Here is a 16,689-nt window from a genome sequence, read left to right as displayed (position 1 = left end):
AGGACAGGGTAACAGGGATGTTGCCTGAAGGGGGCCAGCTCTTGCCCTGAATCTCTGTATTTGCTTGTACTTGGATCCTCCTACTGATGTGTGTCTATACCATTTAGCTTGCTGCGAGGTGACTGCCTAATAGTGCATGAGTGTTCTGCAAAAATGAAGCATGGTTGTTATTCTGAAACATTGTTCCTGAGGTGGAAAAGGTTGGATATGAAATTAGTTCATATTATTACAAACATATTGAAACTTTTTCTTCCATAATTATATAAAGAATAATGTTTTTTTGTTTTTTATCAAGCATTGTGTCAGTGCCTCCAAATGTCCTCCTGTTGGCCAGTGTGCTGAAGAAATATTATTTACAGTGTGAAATAGGTTGGGAAAGGCTGTTCTGGTCAAATTCTTTCATTTTATGTAAAGAAAACAGAAATCTGAATAGGTAAACTCAGGGATTTGTCCAGTATTCCTTTATAGTTGGTTGGCGTGGGGCTAGGTCTGAAAACTCAGGATCTTAACTCTCAGCTTCCACTGCCTCACACTGGCCCCCCAAAACCTTAGGGATAATTGGAGGGAAGTGTTGATAGTTGAAAGATGAACATATAAAACTTTAGAGGAACTATTAAAAGAACTGCAGATACACAGCTTAGAAATTTTTAAGCACAATAGTGCTTAAAAATCTGTAGAATAGGGTGTAATAGTATTTGTGTTATGATGATTGTGTTATGATGATTGTGTCATTATTACTTTCAAAAAGTAATAATAATAAAGGTTAGATTATAGCAAGAGGAATTTAGGAAAGATACATAAAAATTAATATTAGAATTGTATGTAAAATTTTTTTCCAAAGAAAAAGGGCATTCCTAGCAGACCTGTGCTGATAGGAATGCCCTGGTGCTGAAGTTCCAGCTCAAGTTCCTCTGGTGCTGATATTAAATTTTCTCTGTTTTGCTTTTGATTGGATTAAAATCTGTTCAATTGAAATATGAGTGGGAAATGATTTGGGTTTAAGTAGGTTGGTTGGGATTAAGTAGGCTTCAGAGAACGTTGCCATTAGCCCTAGGTATTTTAAAGAAATACTTAGGAACATTAAAATATGGGATACAGTGTGTTACTTTGTCAAATGGCACCTGGCAGCCATTTGAGTACCACCACAGTGATACTAATAGGAGAGGAAATAATGGGAGTTAAGGTACAGTAAACTTTGGGTAAAATTGTGTTAATTTATAGTTTCTAGGTAAGATTCAACTAAGACAGGGCTATGTGTCTTAGGCAATCCAAAATGAACAAACAAACAAACAAAAAAAAAACCTCCGCTGTCCAAACATTAAAATACATGTGACAAAAATGAATTGTAAGTAAAATCTTCTTGCGACAGTCTATTTAATCTTTTGGTGTGGAGTGGTATTTTGTTTTGGTTTTGCGGTGGGGGTCAGTCCTTTTAAGTTTTATAGATGATCTTCTGTATTGCTTCCAGTTCTCTGTAAATTTTTTAATGAAAAATATTTTGTTGCTTAATTAGTACTGGCAAACTGGAACTGTTTTCTGCAGTAGAAATTGGATATGTGTCTAGCAAAGTAAATTCTGAGAAAAAAGTCATAATTGTCATTGGAAAATTTAGGGTTTATTTTTTTTGTTTAATTCCAGTTTCTTTTTAGATGATAGTTGTGGGAAATACTAAGAATTTGAGGTCAATTTTTTGAGGGGCAGTTTTAAAATTTTCTTTGGGTCGAGAGAACATTTACTATATAAACAATTCAAATAACAAGAGAAAGCGTGTTACCTCAAAGATGCTTGTGTAATATATAACAATATAACAACAGTTTTCTATTTTTCTTCCATTTACCAAGGAAATATAAAAAGAATTAAAAGAAATACCTTATATTGCATATATATTTTCACTTCAAAGTAATTTATATATTAAATTAGGTTTTGTTTGAAATGATGAAATGAAAGACTTTGTAAGTAAGAATACATGTTGATATGTGAAAAAATGTGAAGTTAAAACATGTTGGCATACTCCTAGTTTCTCAGAACAAGAAAATGACTAATCTAAATTTCATTTCAGAATAAAAACCAAGACAAGCCACATAAAAGCAACCTAAAAATTAAACTGTCATCATATTATTTGTTTTAAAACTATGGAGTAATATATCTGAGGAAGATTTCTCTCAAAATTGTTTTTCTCAATTTCAAGTAAGTAATTTATTTTGGTTAATATATTGGGGATGAGGGGGGTGGGGGTGAGCCTTGGCATTGAAATTGATAAATCCTACTCATCCTTAAAGTGACAACTCAAATGTCAACCTCTTTAAAGCCTCTGTGACTCTTTTGCCCATTCCTAAAAGATTATCTGTTTGGTTTCCCATAGTTCTAGCCCCCTTTCATATTGTGATAAAGGACTTACTACACCATGTGTTGTGTTTGTCTGTAGGACCAAGTCACATGGCACCGCCCTCCGGTGCCTCCCTGCACTCCCCCAGTGCCCTCCACCCTGTAGTCTACTGCTGAGACAGACTTCTGTGAACCTTAATTTCCTCCTCTGTAAAATGAGTTAATAATTTCTGCCTCTTTGGATTATTATGATTATATACAATTACCAGCAAATGTCTGGTGTATATATATATATAGTAACGTGTTACTTTACCCTTCTAATGCCAGAATGGCCACGTTACTTCTGTATATAGTAAGCACTCTTTAAAATGTTTGACTTGAACACAGTACAATATGCATATGATGTATTATGGAATTGTACACTTTAAATCTATAAAATTTTACTAGCCAATGTCACCCCCAAAAATTGAATAAAATTTTCTTTAAAAGAAAAAATATTTACCACACTTTAACAAATGTTTGACTCAAGAAATGGGATTTTGTAGCATTTATTTATTCCTCACAATAGGACAAACTAAAATACCTGCACATTGTGGCATAAGGCTTTTTATACTTGGTCACCAACTCACACATCTACAGGCTAGATAATTACTTGTTTAAAACACTTAAAAATTTTGATGATTTTTATAAGAACCTCACCCAGGCCTGATTTTTTTAAAAAACTGTTGAGACACACACAACCACACAGAAAAGTATCCAGGCTGGTCTTGCCTTAGAAAAAGGGCAGTGTTAAGCCATTTAACACTGTTAAATGGCTACAGTTACATCAAGGAGTAACTAGTTTTCCAATGCTGCAGATTAGGTTAAGTGTAATCTCTTGTGAAAGAGCCTTATTTATCAAAGCTATCAGTAATGCCTTTTTTTTACATGATGGTGAACATGTTGACAGTGTGGGTCCCAGAGGTCACAGTATAAGTGACCAATAGAGTTTATTGCTCTCTTCTTGTTTTGCCTTTTGTGAATTGGTAACACACACAAAAATTGAAGCCTTTGGTGTTTAAATCTCCTTAGGGTTGTGGGATATGGCCCAAGAATATTCATTAGTGCCTAGAGTTTCATTCTCTTCACCATCTTTTTTCTACATATATTTCCAATTTTTACTTTGTTTTTTAGTAACATTGTCTTTTCATTTTTCCATAAGGTCATTAGAAAGATTTTCAAGTTAATTTTGATGCTCACTTCCTGGTTGATGATGTTTAGTGATTTTAAACTAGAAACCAGGTTAAGTTAGTCGAAAGATCTTAATTTTACATCATTTAACTAAGAGGTAATAAGCCATTTATTGAGCCTTTCCTGTGTGCCCTGTTTTAAGTGATTTAATTTTCACATCAACTGAAATAGCTACTGTTATCCCCATTTTACAGTTGCATAGGTCAATTTTTGTCTGAAGTTGAATCCCTTTATATGTTCATTTCATAGCTTGTGAGGATAAAATTGAGAGAATATGTATTACAATAAATGATTGTTACCTTACCTACCTAAACAGAAGAAATGGAGAAGCAAAATATGAGAAGTATTAGGAAATACTTCCAGAATTTGATAGTAGCCATTATTGAGATATGGCAATGACCATGAATATATTCTTATTACTTTTTTGTGTGGTAATATACCCTGGTATTCTGTACTGACCCATTTTTTTCTGAGCATTGTTAATGTCTCCCCTAAATTCATATTCCCATTTGGACTGAATTATTTTATCTGTGTGTCTTTGTAAGGTGATAGTAGGACTTTACTATCAATTTTATATAAAATATCTTTATAAGTTTAGTTTAATTAGACAGGTAGTACATGAATATATTTTCATTGTGAAATTTAAAAAAATTGAAGCAGGTAAAGCAAAAATTTTCCTCGACCACCAGTCAACTTCTTTCAGTTTTTACAATAACAAACCTCCCCAAAACTTAGTGATATAGGAGAGTAGCCATTTTTAGCCCATGACTCTGGGCTTTCAGTTAAGCTCTGTTCCTGCTTCTGGCTGGGCTGGCTCATGTGTCTGCAATTAGCTGATAGGTCAGTTGGAAGCTAATTGATCTAGGATGGCCTTACTCTTAGGTGTGAATATTGGTGCTGACTGTGGGCTTGGGGCATTGGAGGGCCATGTGTCTCCAGCACCTTCTCCTTCATCTGGAGACAGGACTGGGGTTTACAGGAGCAGCAAGTGAAGGCAAGCCCCATGTATTTTTGCTTGTGCCATGGGCTGAAGCAAATGACGTTGCCAAGCCTAGAGTCAGTGTGGGAGAGGTTTCCTACTAGTGCGTAACTCATTGCGGGTTGTTAACTGCAACAATCTACTATACCACTGTTACTGGCTGGCTCATTTTTCAGGAAACATTTGCCAGTGTGGCCATGCCTGTAAGCAGTTTATTTAACAATTCAGATAATTTAGTTGATTTGTTTTTCTTGTTTTATTTCATTCTCATCCCTTAGCATCATTCCTAGTCCCGTTCACTCAACAAGTATCTACTGAGCACCAGGAAGTGCACAATAACTTATCAGGAGGTGAGCAGCAGATGGAACAGGGCTGCTGTGTTCATTATCCAAGTGTCTTAAATTTACCTGCCTATCTGCTTTATTGTATAAACAATTCTATAAAAGCAGATAGTTAATAACATTTTTTAAATGACCAACAGCATGTGGTCAGTATCTCTTGTGTGCAGCATTTTTAAAATGTCTTGCAAGAACTTCATCAAGTAAAAACTATAATACAAGATTGTTTTGACCTTGTATTATACTCCCACCAGCAATATGAGACTTTCTTTGTGTCTTCACCAAGATTACGTTCTCAAATATTTTGACCTTTGCCAATTTAATAGATAAAAACATGGGTCTCTGTGTACTTTTAATGTGCATTTCTTTTATTATGAATGAGAGTGGGTGTCTTTCCATATTCTTGAAAGCCATTTGTTTTTCCCTTTCAGTGTACAACTTGTCTATCTTTCGCCCATTTTCCTGTTGACAGTTGGTCTTTTGCTTTGAAAAATTGAGTTACAGATATTTTTCCCATTTTGTTTATTCTTATGGTAAATACCTTTTATTTAAATAACTTTATAAAGAGCTTTTATATCACAAACAAGGCTTTTAGATCATTAGCTGAAGTTAGATTTAAATATCAGACATGAAATAGAAGACACAGATCCTGACATTATTCCATATTGTTTAGAGACCTAGCCTTTCAAAACTCTATGACTTAAAATGAACAATTTCAAAAGGATCCTATCTTTGATTTACCTTTTTCTCTTCTAGGTTTGGTTCTGTTACGAGACCACTCCTAAGGCAAACAGTCCAAGAAGTAGTATCATCCTTTGGAGAGTTTTTTTTAGCTGATTAGACTGTATAGCATAGGTGGAAAATATTTTGTCACATAGAATAAATTGTTAATAATGTTGCTTTGAGTTTTACAACACATAGAGTGGTAGTCGTTCAAACAGTGCTCTAATTTATATATAATCCTTTACCTATTAATTCAGCCTTTTACTGTGTAGCTGTGTTAGGGTGGAGTGGGCCTCACAGAATAAAGAGAAACAGACTGTGAGGTTTTTGAGAAAGCAATAACAACTGCCACCTAAATACTATTCTTCCTTTAATTTTTTTTTATTCTTCCTTTTAAGTAAGATTGTAGGGAGCTTGGAGGAGAGGGTAGCAGAGGCATGTGTGACATGTGCACGTCTGACATGAAGTACTTTTGAGTTCTTCCTTTGACTTCTGTATAAAAGGAGATTGGAAAACTGGGAGGCGGGATAGATTAGGATGTTTTGAGTCATTTCATTTGTTTTTCAAAAGTCTTTAAAGTTGGCAGACCCTTTCTTCGTATGTAATTTTACCCAGCAGCATCAAAAAAGCAAAACAAACAGGAATCTTTACGTGATTTCTATAGTAAGGAATGGTTGAAAGCCAGCTTTTGCCATACTTTACATAGTTTTTAATTTTTCAAAATTATTGAGATGTTCTTTAGGGTTATATCATCATTGTTATATCATCATTGTTTCTTTGACAAGTAAAAAGAAGTTTCCTGTTTACTCGATATCAAATTGTTGATATATTATTTCCTTGATTAATCCTTTAAAATATTTTTTAACATTTCTGAGGCTATAGTACATTTCACAATGTATACATTTAATACAATAATTTTCCCTCCTGGAAAGCTGATATTAAATTTATGGGGCATCTTATAATAAATGACTTTATTTAGAAAATATGACATAATTTTCATCTTTTGTATACCTTTTTAAAAAAATATAATCTCTCATGGAATGAGATTCCACTTTTATTTTCTTTATTCTTGCTTTGCATGTCTAATTGTTTTAACCTATATATTTGATGTGTTATTTGGCATATAAGTCTTCATAACTCATGTCTTTAAGTAGTGCTTTTCAAACTGTGGTCAAGAATCAACATTAAAAGTAATTACTGAAAAAATGAAATGAGAAAGAAAAACCAACATGCAAAATATAAGCTCTCTTTTTCTTATTATATACACAGGTATAGAATTCTCCTGTCAGATTGCTGTGAGGAATCCTAACTACTTTCCAGTTTTGTACTTGTCCTGTTGCAGAACTATAAAAAACTGCTAGTTCACAGAAGGCATTTGAGTGGCACTGTAGATGCCTTTTTATTAAACTGGAGACCCTTTAATTCTTTTCTTCTTGAGTCCTACTTATTACCCTATGTCAAAATCATTCATGTTTCTTTTTAGCTTGACTGTTTACATGATATATCATTAGTTGTCACTATTTTTAGTTCTTTTAGTTTTACTTTACTCTTTGCCTTGGGGAGGCTTTGCGACATAGACTATGGTTTGTGTATTGTATTTTTATTTTTTTTTTAAAGAATAAATACAGTACTGGCTCGTGTTGCTCAGTGGGTTGAGTACTGGCCTGTGAACCAAAAGGTTGCAGGTTCAATTCCCAGTCGGGGCACATGCCTGGGTTGCAGGCCAGGTCTCCAGTTAGGGGAAGTATGAGAGGCAACCTGTCAATGTTTCCCTTGCTCATCAATGTTTCTCTCCCTCTCGTCCTTTCTTCCCCTCACTCTAAAAAATAAAGTCTTTTAAGAAAAAAGGATAGATACATAAATCATTTAAAAAGCATATATACAGAAATGTAGTTGTAATTATAAAACTCAAGAAAAAGTATTGTTTTCTTTTATGTGTAATGCAAGGAATTTAGCTTATTTTAGCTTCTTCCCTCAGCTCCCCAGGTTAATCTTTAAAACTAATTTATAAATGTTGAATGTTTTAAACTGTATATCTTTTCTTTCTTAACTTTTTAGTTTACTTATTAAATTTCAGTACAATTTGGACTCAACTTTACCTATTAATTTGCGATGGAGCATAACTACTAATCTATTTAGACAACAGTATCTATAACCATTCTTGAGTTCCAATTTTGATTTATTTTTTTGGTTGCCACATTTGTTTTCAGGAGATGCACATTGGATTACTTTCTGAACCCCTGAATATCTGAAAATGACTTTTTGTTGCATGCTCTGTTAATGACAACTTGGTTCAATATGGAATATTCTTGTATCCCAGGCTTTTTCATTTAAAATTCTCTAAACATTATTCTGGCATCTGTTAATATTGACTGAAACAGGAAAGTCCTTTTCATATAGAGATGCTGGTGTTTTTTATTTGGGTATTGTTCTTCTTTGATTATTGCTTCTATTCAATTTGTTACGTTTTTTGAAAAAAATCTGTACTTGTGAATTAAGATCTCTCTGTTTTTTGAGATTTGATGTCTCTTATTTGTTACTTTTAGAAAATCTCATTTTTGACTGAACTCAGACTTCAATGTAGAAGCTGTCAGACAGGACAACCTCTGTCATTTGGCAGTCTGTTCCTGGTGATTTTCTTTGCCCTTTCATTCTTTCAGCCAACAGTTTATTCTGAGACCTCTTTCTTATTTTGTTTAGCACATTGTTTCAGAGCAACACACCAACCAGCTTGTGTTTCAGGACCCATGGAGTAACAAGATGCTGAATCTTGGGTGTTTTGGTCCAAGGTTTATTACCTTGTGGTAATTATTCCTTAGGGGCTTTTTCACAACATACTGACAGACATCATCTTGAGAGGGATTGAAAAGTTTGCAGATTCTGCTATCTCTTTTGGGCCCTGATGGAGCCACAATAGTTGTATCAGTGAAACCAGGAATATCTCCCCGAACTTCGCCCCCACCTTTTTTTTTTTTACAATGACCAAGTTGAGAACACTGAGACTGGCATCCCCAGTACAACCCTGAAGAGATTTGCACTTTGTTTCTCCAGCCCTCCCTGGTCTATAACAGGAATGGCCATTACTCAGTAGCAGCCTGCTAACTTAACCATGGGTCAAGACACTCTGCTTCAGACCTAGTTTGTCATTCCCACCACATGCAAACCACATAACCCTTCCATTCTCCACCCAGAGTGTCGGCAGCAACTTCTTTGGCCGTATGCTTCTCATAAAAGGTAAAGGGTTTGCATTCATCATCCAGTTCAATGAGCTTCTGGCAGCCCGTGGCTGGGTAAGAGATGGTCAGCTTTATTCTAAAACATCCTATCCTCCAAAGCAAACAAAAAGAGACACAGTTCTTTTTTATACCTGTCTTCTCTCTGATTTTTAACTTTGTCCTTTTGTATTCTTGGAGAACATTTTTGTTTTCGTATTCTATACTACTCATATTTTTTTTGTAATACTGATTCTATTTTTTTCTGATCTCTAGCGTGGGTTTTGGTTTGTTTACATTCTTTTTCTTATCTGAGTTCCATATATATCTTTGCATATTTCTATTGTGTTTTTATATTTTTCTGGTCTTTTTAGCTGATCATACTTAATGAAAGATGTTTCACAGAAACTTTTCTCATTATCTTATTGGGAACACACAACAGATACTTTCCGCATTTCTTCCATTTTTCAATATATATTACTACAGATTATTTTCTTTGGCATTTTAACGAGACAGTCTATCTATGCTGTTAAATGTTTGTGTAGGTCGCAGGCTTAACTGTCTATGAACAAGAGGCTATTTATCCAGTTCTTGTGTTTTGCCAGTAGGCAAAGTATGGGAAGTCCACCTAATCATCTTCATTTTCTACTCATAAACTGATAGAACTGCCCTCCAAGATATACAAAGCTAGTAATTGTGCACAACCCACTTAGATGAAAACATTCATCTAGTGTACCTCTATTTGATTGAAGTTTAAGAGTTTTCCTCTGTTCTCAAGCACAGTCTCTTTTCCCTGTTCACACTCACTGACTGTCGACAGTCTCTGTTTTTTAGAAGAGAATTTATTCCTGGATAACCTGAGACAGTGTGGTGTATGTGTTTTTCCCCAGAGCATTACATGAAAGTCTCCAGGTTATAAAGGTCCTTAGAACTTTCCGTGATTTCATCTGTAGTGGAAACTAATTTAACATCCAGGGTGGAGAGAGCTGTGCCCCATCAGTTATGTTGAAATTGGAAGTTGTATGTTTAGAAGAAAGAGAAGTATTGAGTGAGAGAATATAACTGTGGACATCTAAGAAAGTCTTTAGTAAGCATCTGATTTATTTTGGAGCAGACTGTTTTTCCCAGTTAAAGCTGTGTATCTTAAATATATTAGTGAAAAGTTAGGAGATGGGTTATTATGTATTTCATTGATTCTTAGAAGTGCATTTCCCTCCCATTTTTATATCTCAGTAATTGGAATGTATCTTACAATCTAGCAGCATATTTTTCTTAGTGCAAAAATTAATGGTGTTTTATAATCACTAGCATTTTAGATTAGGTAAACTATATTAATACATGTATAGCTTAGTACCATTCTAAATTAAATCTCTCTTGTTTGTTTTGGGTATAGTTAATGATAGCTTTTCATTTTGGTAAATTTTGGCCTTCCTAGCTTTATTCACTTGGAAACCTGGTAAAGACAGAATGTCAATTGTGTAACCTAGCACCATTGCATTTGGTAAAAATGTGTAGTGATTTTACTAATGACTTGTGGTTAGTAAATTACATATGAATTGTGAGGACTGAATGAACTGTAAATACTGGCAGGATATTACAGCTTTGGACTTCCCTGAGTGTGATAACTCTTATAATTGAGGAAGTCCTGTTGTAAGGCTCAGGAAGTTGTGTCTGTGGGACTGGATAGACTGGTTGCTATTTGGTACATCTAAGGTAGGGTAGCTACTATACCAATTCTTGTGATGGTATAGTACCAATTCTTTCTTATTCTGTTACTCTTAACCTGCCACTCAGGGGTGCCAGGGGAGATATCCCCTGATTTGCTGCGAGGACTCCTGCTGGAGAGTAACCACCTGATAACTGCCTTGCTGGCATGTTTCATGTTTTATATGCTGCTAGGTATAACTGGTATCTAGTGCGGCCTCTTTGAGTCATGTGAGTCTCAATGTCTAGTTGAGCCTAACAAAGACTGTTGGACCTGTATGTCATTATTTTATTTTTTTGTTTTTATTGCTGAGTGAATCCGTAATTTTTACTCTTCATAAGAATTTTAAATTATAAGTATATATAAGAATATCTAGAATATATATAGATTAAGGAATAATATGAAAAACATCTGTCTTCTACCCAGGATAAGAAGTAGAATATTACAAATGTCTTTGAAGTCCCTGATTGCCTTCTCCTCTCCTGTCTGATTTTGGTTCCTAATATTGGTTACTCATTTACTTCGTTTTCTTCATGTGTGTGTGTGTATACAGAGCATATTTGTATATAACCCTAAACAGTATATTTAGGTTTTTTCTTTCTTTTTTTCAGAGCTAGTTATGTGGTTTTTTCTGCTGTGAATCTTTTTTCTCCCAATAGTATGTTTTTGGGAGTCATCTGTGTTGAAGTACATAGCTGTAATTCATTCATTTTCACTGCTATATAGTATTGTATTATATGACTGTGCTACAGTTTTATTTATTTATTCTTCTATTATGGATATTTGTGTTCTTGTTTTTTTTTAATCCCCAATTACAAACAGTACTGTTATGAAAACTGTTGTGTATGTCTGCTAGTGCATGTGTATGCAAGGTTATCGTGGTTATACTATATGCAGAATTGCTGATTAGGGTGTGCACATCTCTACTTTATTAGGTAATGCCAACTTGTTTTCCAAAGTGATTCTACTAAGCTATACTCCCATCAGCAGTGTGTGAGGGCTTCTGATATTTCATATCAGCATTTAGAATTGTCAGACTTCTTAAGTCTTAAATTAACTCTTATAGGTATAAATGATATCTCATTGTGAGTTTGTATAATTCACTAGTAAGGTTGAATTTTTCCATGTTTTTATCATCTGCTTGTTTTTATCAAATATTAAGAGAGGAGTGTTGAAGTTTCTAACTTGTGGATTTGTCTAGTTCTCCTTCAGTTCTGTTATATTTTGCTTCATGTATTTTGAAGTTTCATTAGGTCTGTGTTTAGGATTATTATGTCTTCTTGGTGAAATGGCCTCTTTATCCCTAGTAATATTCCTTGTTCTGAAGTCGTCTTTGTGCATTCTTAATATAGCCACTCCAGCTTTCTTTTGATTAGTATTTACATGGTATATCATGTCAAGAATTATGAAGGGTGTTAAGAAGTTAACTTGCCAAAAATTTAATAGATGCTGGCAAGATATGAGATTTCTGGATCTCCACTTATTACCTGTTAATAAGGAGGAACTGGAGGGATGATTGCAAGCCAGATACTGAGAAGTCAGTTCAAAGGCAGCCACCTCAACAGAGACCCATGGGGAATTCTCTCCCAACATATCTTTTGATACTTTAATTGGTATGTTTAGCTTGTTTACATTTAATGTAATTAGTGATATGGATGGACTAAAATCTATCATTGTGTTAGCTGTTTTTTATTATTCTGTTCTTTTCTCTTTTATCTTTTTTTTGATTACTTGGGTATTTTTTATTATTATTACATTTGTCTCCACTATTTGCTTACTTATTTTATACCTCTTTGAAATTATTTTTGTGACAGCCCTAGGGTTTATAATATGTGTTTGTAACTAATCACAATCTTTCATCATATAATAGCATGTAGCTGTGAATACATTATTATGACTGTTTATTCCCAGTTCTTCCTGCTTATTTCTTGTGCTTTTGTTGTCATTCGTAGTACTTTTATGTGCTATCAACAACCAAATTGCTACTGTTTTTGCTTTCAACAGTTATTTTTTAGAGTAATTATAAATAAATAAAGTTATATATTTACTTTCATTTGTGTCATTTTTAATGTTGTTGTTTTTTGTGTGTGGGTAAAATTTTTTGTCCAATATCATATCCCATCTGTCTGAAGAACTTCCTTTAACATTTATTGCACAGCAAGTCTGGTGATAGTGAATTATCTCATATTTGTTTTGCCCAAGGACTTTATTTTTCTAAAGTATTTTTGCTGAGTATAGAATCATGGATTGCCTTTTTTCTCTTTCAGCACTTAAAAGATGTCTTTCTGTTGTGTGGTTTGCATAATTTTGCTGTTATTCTTAGCTTTGATTTCTGCATGTAAAGTGGCTTGTTTTCCTGGCCATCACTAAGATTTTTCTCTGTCTTTGGATGTGGTGTGTCTTTGTCTTTGGATATGTGTCAGTTTTCTTTTGTTTGATGGTCTCTGGAAGTCTTGGTTCTTTGGTTTGGTATCTTTTATTTAATGTGTAAAATTCTCAGCCATTATTTCTTCATGTATTTCTTTTGACCTGTTTTCTTTCTTCACTTTCTATAATTTCAAGTATATGTACGTTAGACCATAAGATACTGACTGTCTCATAGCTCCTGTGTGATTTCTTGTGGGTTTTTTACTTTCGTTCTACTCTTTTTTCCCCTGGTATGATGAGATTTATCTTTTATGGAAATTTCCTTAGTGATAGTGGTTATTGCTATTACTGACATACTGATATTTTAAAAAGTAAATCTTTAATATAGAGGCATAGATTTTTGACACATAGAAGCCTTTCAGATTATTAGTAAAACAAAAGTTAATAATAACTTTTGTTCCAACTGAAAATAGGCTAATTTCATTTTGGAACTGCAAGATAGGGCCCCAGATTGTGTCTATTGTAAAGATAGAATATAAAGTAATAATTCTAATGACTTATGAACTAAGTAGGCTATTTTTCAGTTTTCTATGTCAGTGTTTTCTTATGCTTTTATGTTAATCACTTGAAAGTCATTAGATTTTCATTCTGAATTATGCTTGTTATTATAATCATAAATATTTAATTTGGAATAAAAATAATGTTACTGTTATCAAATAGCTAAGCCCAGATATGTTTATTTTACTCTCTTAGGACTATGTAGAATTAAATAGATATGAAGTGTACAATACAAATAAGAAATCAACATGCTTTGTTTTTGTAGTATACTAATTGAGAAGGTGGTTTGGAAGTGTAAATGAAATGCCTTTTTTTTTTAAAGATTTTATTTATCTTTAGAGAGGAAAGGAAGGAGAGGAGAGAAATATCAATGTATGGTTGCTTCCCATGCGCCCCCTGCTGGGAACTGGCCTGCAACCCAGGCATGTGCCCTGACTGGGAATTGAATTGAACCTCGATCGTGTGGTTCAAAGGCCCATGATCAATCCACTGAGAGCTACACCAGCCAGGGCTGGAATGCCTTTTAAAGGAGAGATTTTTCTACATATGGAAAACATAAGACCATAAAAAATTAATAAACCAATCAGAATAAATAAAACAAACTTAGAATTCGAAAATATCAAAGTATGGAAAATTTTTGAGTATGTACAGATTCCTTGAATTACCAAAAGCGATAAAAGATTTAGCTAGTCCTTTTTTTTTCTTAAATTACATGTAGGTGAGTAAAAGATAATGTTATCTCAAAAGGAAAGCAAGATAATGCTTATAATTTTTTTGAGGTGTGTTAGATTTACAAAATAAAGAATATTTGGGTGTGTCTGATTCAAGCATCTAAAGTTTAATCATAAGAAATTCTTATATTTTAAATCTGAAGCTTATTATTGTGGAATGGGTATTAGTGTCTTTTAAAAAGTTATTTGGGGGAACTGATTTATTATAAGCACTTTTGTGTGATTTCTGCTTTACCTAGTAAGATACCTTGTCTGGTACAGTACACTTAATCACACAGGAAAAGTTTTGTTTCACCCATGTTTCAGTAGCTGGCAGATTTTGAAATGGGGATATCAACTAGATATCTCTAGTTGATACTAGAGAAAGGTTATATAACTTTTTATAGTTATATATAAAGACAAGGAGCCAAATGCATGAAGCATTTGCTTTTTTGGTGGATAACCCAGTATGTACAGATTCGTTATAAAAATTCAAGTAAACTTGGTAATGAACAGTTTCTGGTTAAATTCTCACTACAGCCCCAGTATGCACCCAAAAATAGAGGGTCAAGCTTCTGTTGACAGCTGTGACTGTATTCTGGTTCTACTCTTGCAATTATTTTTCCTTTGATACAAAGGAAGATTCTAAATTAGTTAAATACAATTGGAACCTTGATTGTGTACATGCATGTATACGCATGCACAAAAAGTTTAAATTGCAGTGATCTTTTACCTTTTTAAAAAATCTTCACTTGACATGTTTATTCATTTTAGAGAGAGAGGAGGGAGCGAGAGAGAAATATCTGTGTGAGAGAGAGGCATAGATGGGTTGCCTCCCATACGTGCCCCATCTGAGGAATCGAACCTGCAACCTTTGGGTGTACAGGGTGCTGCTCCAACTGAGTTACTCTGCTAGGAGGTGTTCTTTAATCTTAATATGTTTTTCTCAGTAATTATTCTTTCATACATTGTAGGGCTTTGGTAAGTATTTATTGAAGGAAAGAAGAGGAATTATTTCTTTGTATGTAATTTAAACAGATGATTTAAACCCTTATATGTAGATTAAGGACTTTCAAATCCATTCTGTTTCCATTGTTTCTAGAAATACTCCGGAGTTTTATTCTGGGAATGATTTGACCCTTTTAATGCTTACTTTTGGAAATAGTTTGGCACTTTCAATACTTATTTTTATGCTTGGATTGGTGGGACCAGAGCAGACTTTATCTAGAGCTAATATTGCGCTATTGCTGAGGCTATTCTACCTGATGTCCTGTGAAGTGTGAGGTTTTTTCTTTTTTGAATGAAACACAAATTATTAAACACCTCTGTCTGAGGCCCTGAGATTGTTGCCTCTGTTCCTTCTAATTGGTTCTTTTCCGTTTTCAGGTAGATTTTTCAAAAGCATGTGCTGATATTACTCAGACTTGAGAAGGGAATCCTCTGCATGTTTCTCTCTCTCTGCCTCTCTCTGCAGCTTTCTCCCCTGTGGTACTGTACTAGGCAAACTCTAGCAATTGCTGGGTTCTACCTGGGTTTCTTTTCCCTCTGCTCTCTGGAAACTAAGCAGAGAGCTGTTGAAGGGACAATGATTTTGTTTCCTTTCTTTTAAGGATTATTGGGTGATGGCCTAGCCATTGTCCAATGTCTGAAAATCGTTGTTTCCTATATTTCTGGGTTTGGTGGTTTTGGGTTTTTTTTTAAGTTATTTCAGGTGGCAGGGTAAATCTGTTCCCTATTACTCCATCTAAAATGGAAGTTCTGTCTACTCATTTTTTTTTTAAAGATTCAGTTCAAGTTAACTCCTCTCCAAAATGTTTCATAATCCATTTTCTGGTCAGGAATCATTTAGTTGCAAAGAACAGATGCCCTTTCAAAGAAATTCTAATAAAGAGAAGATTTATTATTATAATGCAGAGAAATCTCTCAGATCTTTATCACTTGGTACAGACAGGTCTGGCTTCTCTTCCATTCTCTCTCCTGTGCTTCAGTGTCCTCTGCAGGATTCTTTCCACTTGCCTTTGGCTCTCACTTGCCAAAGTATTAACTCTACCTTTCAGCTCTAGTCCTTATACTATGTCATCAGATTATCTGTATATGTGAATGGCCCCAAGGTGCCAGGAAATTGATACTAATCTTGGGTGAGCCGAGTTCAGTAAGTGACATGACTGTGATTCATAATATAAATAAATTTAATTAAAAAATTTTAAATACGTTTTTTTTATGTAAGAATACCAACCTATAAATTCTAAGTAAGAAGTTTAAGTCTCAGAAGTCTCAGATAATATTCAAGGTAGCTCAGACATTTTGCTTTTGGATTATTAAATAATATGATTCATCTATAAACATTTGCAGAGCATGTGTTATATACCAAACACTGTCCAAAGCACTAGTGACACAAAGGGGCTTATATTCTAGAAAAGGGTTCCACAAACTATAGCCCACAGAGCCAAATCCAGCTCTACCACCTGTTTTGGTAATGTAAGTTCTATTGGATTACAGCCCCTCCCACTTATTTACATATTATCTGTGGCTGTTTTGGTGC

General features: G+C 34.2%; 1 protein-coding gene across 3 annotated transcripts in view; it reads left to right on the top strand.

Annotated features, from left to right (window-relative positions):
• REV3L (REV3 like, DNA directed polymerase zeta catalytic subunit) overlaps positions 1–16,689 on the top strand; it is a 173,092-nt gene that overhangs the window by 7,769 nt on the left and 148,634 nt on the right. The window contains exon 1 of one of the 3 annotated variants that reach the window (XM_037065056.1): positions 2,060–2,187. The exons of the other annotated variants lie outside the window; for them this stretch is intronic. The gene's annotated coding sequence lies outside the window, so the exon portion shown is untranslated. Of the gene's footprint in view, positions 1–2,059; positions 2,188–16,689 lie in introns of those variants that run through there. 3 annotated transcript variants of the gene reach the window in all.

The sequence above is a fragment of the Sturnira hondurensis genome, unplaced genomic scaffold (genome assembly GCF_014824575.4).
Source record: "Sturnira hondurensis isolate 20B ecotype Veracruz unplaced genomic scaffold, ASM1482457v3 Scaffold0015596, whole genome shotgun sequence".
In the NCBI taxonomy this organism is placed as follows: Eukaryota; Metazoa; Chordata; class Mammalia; order Chiroptera; family Phyllostomidae; genus Sturnira; species Sturnira hondurensis.
The sequence above is the reverse complement of the archived record's forward strand: the minus strand, read 5'-3'. Positions and strand labels throughout refer to the sequence as shown.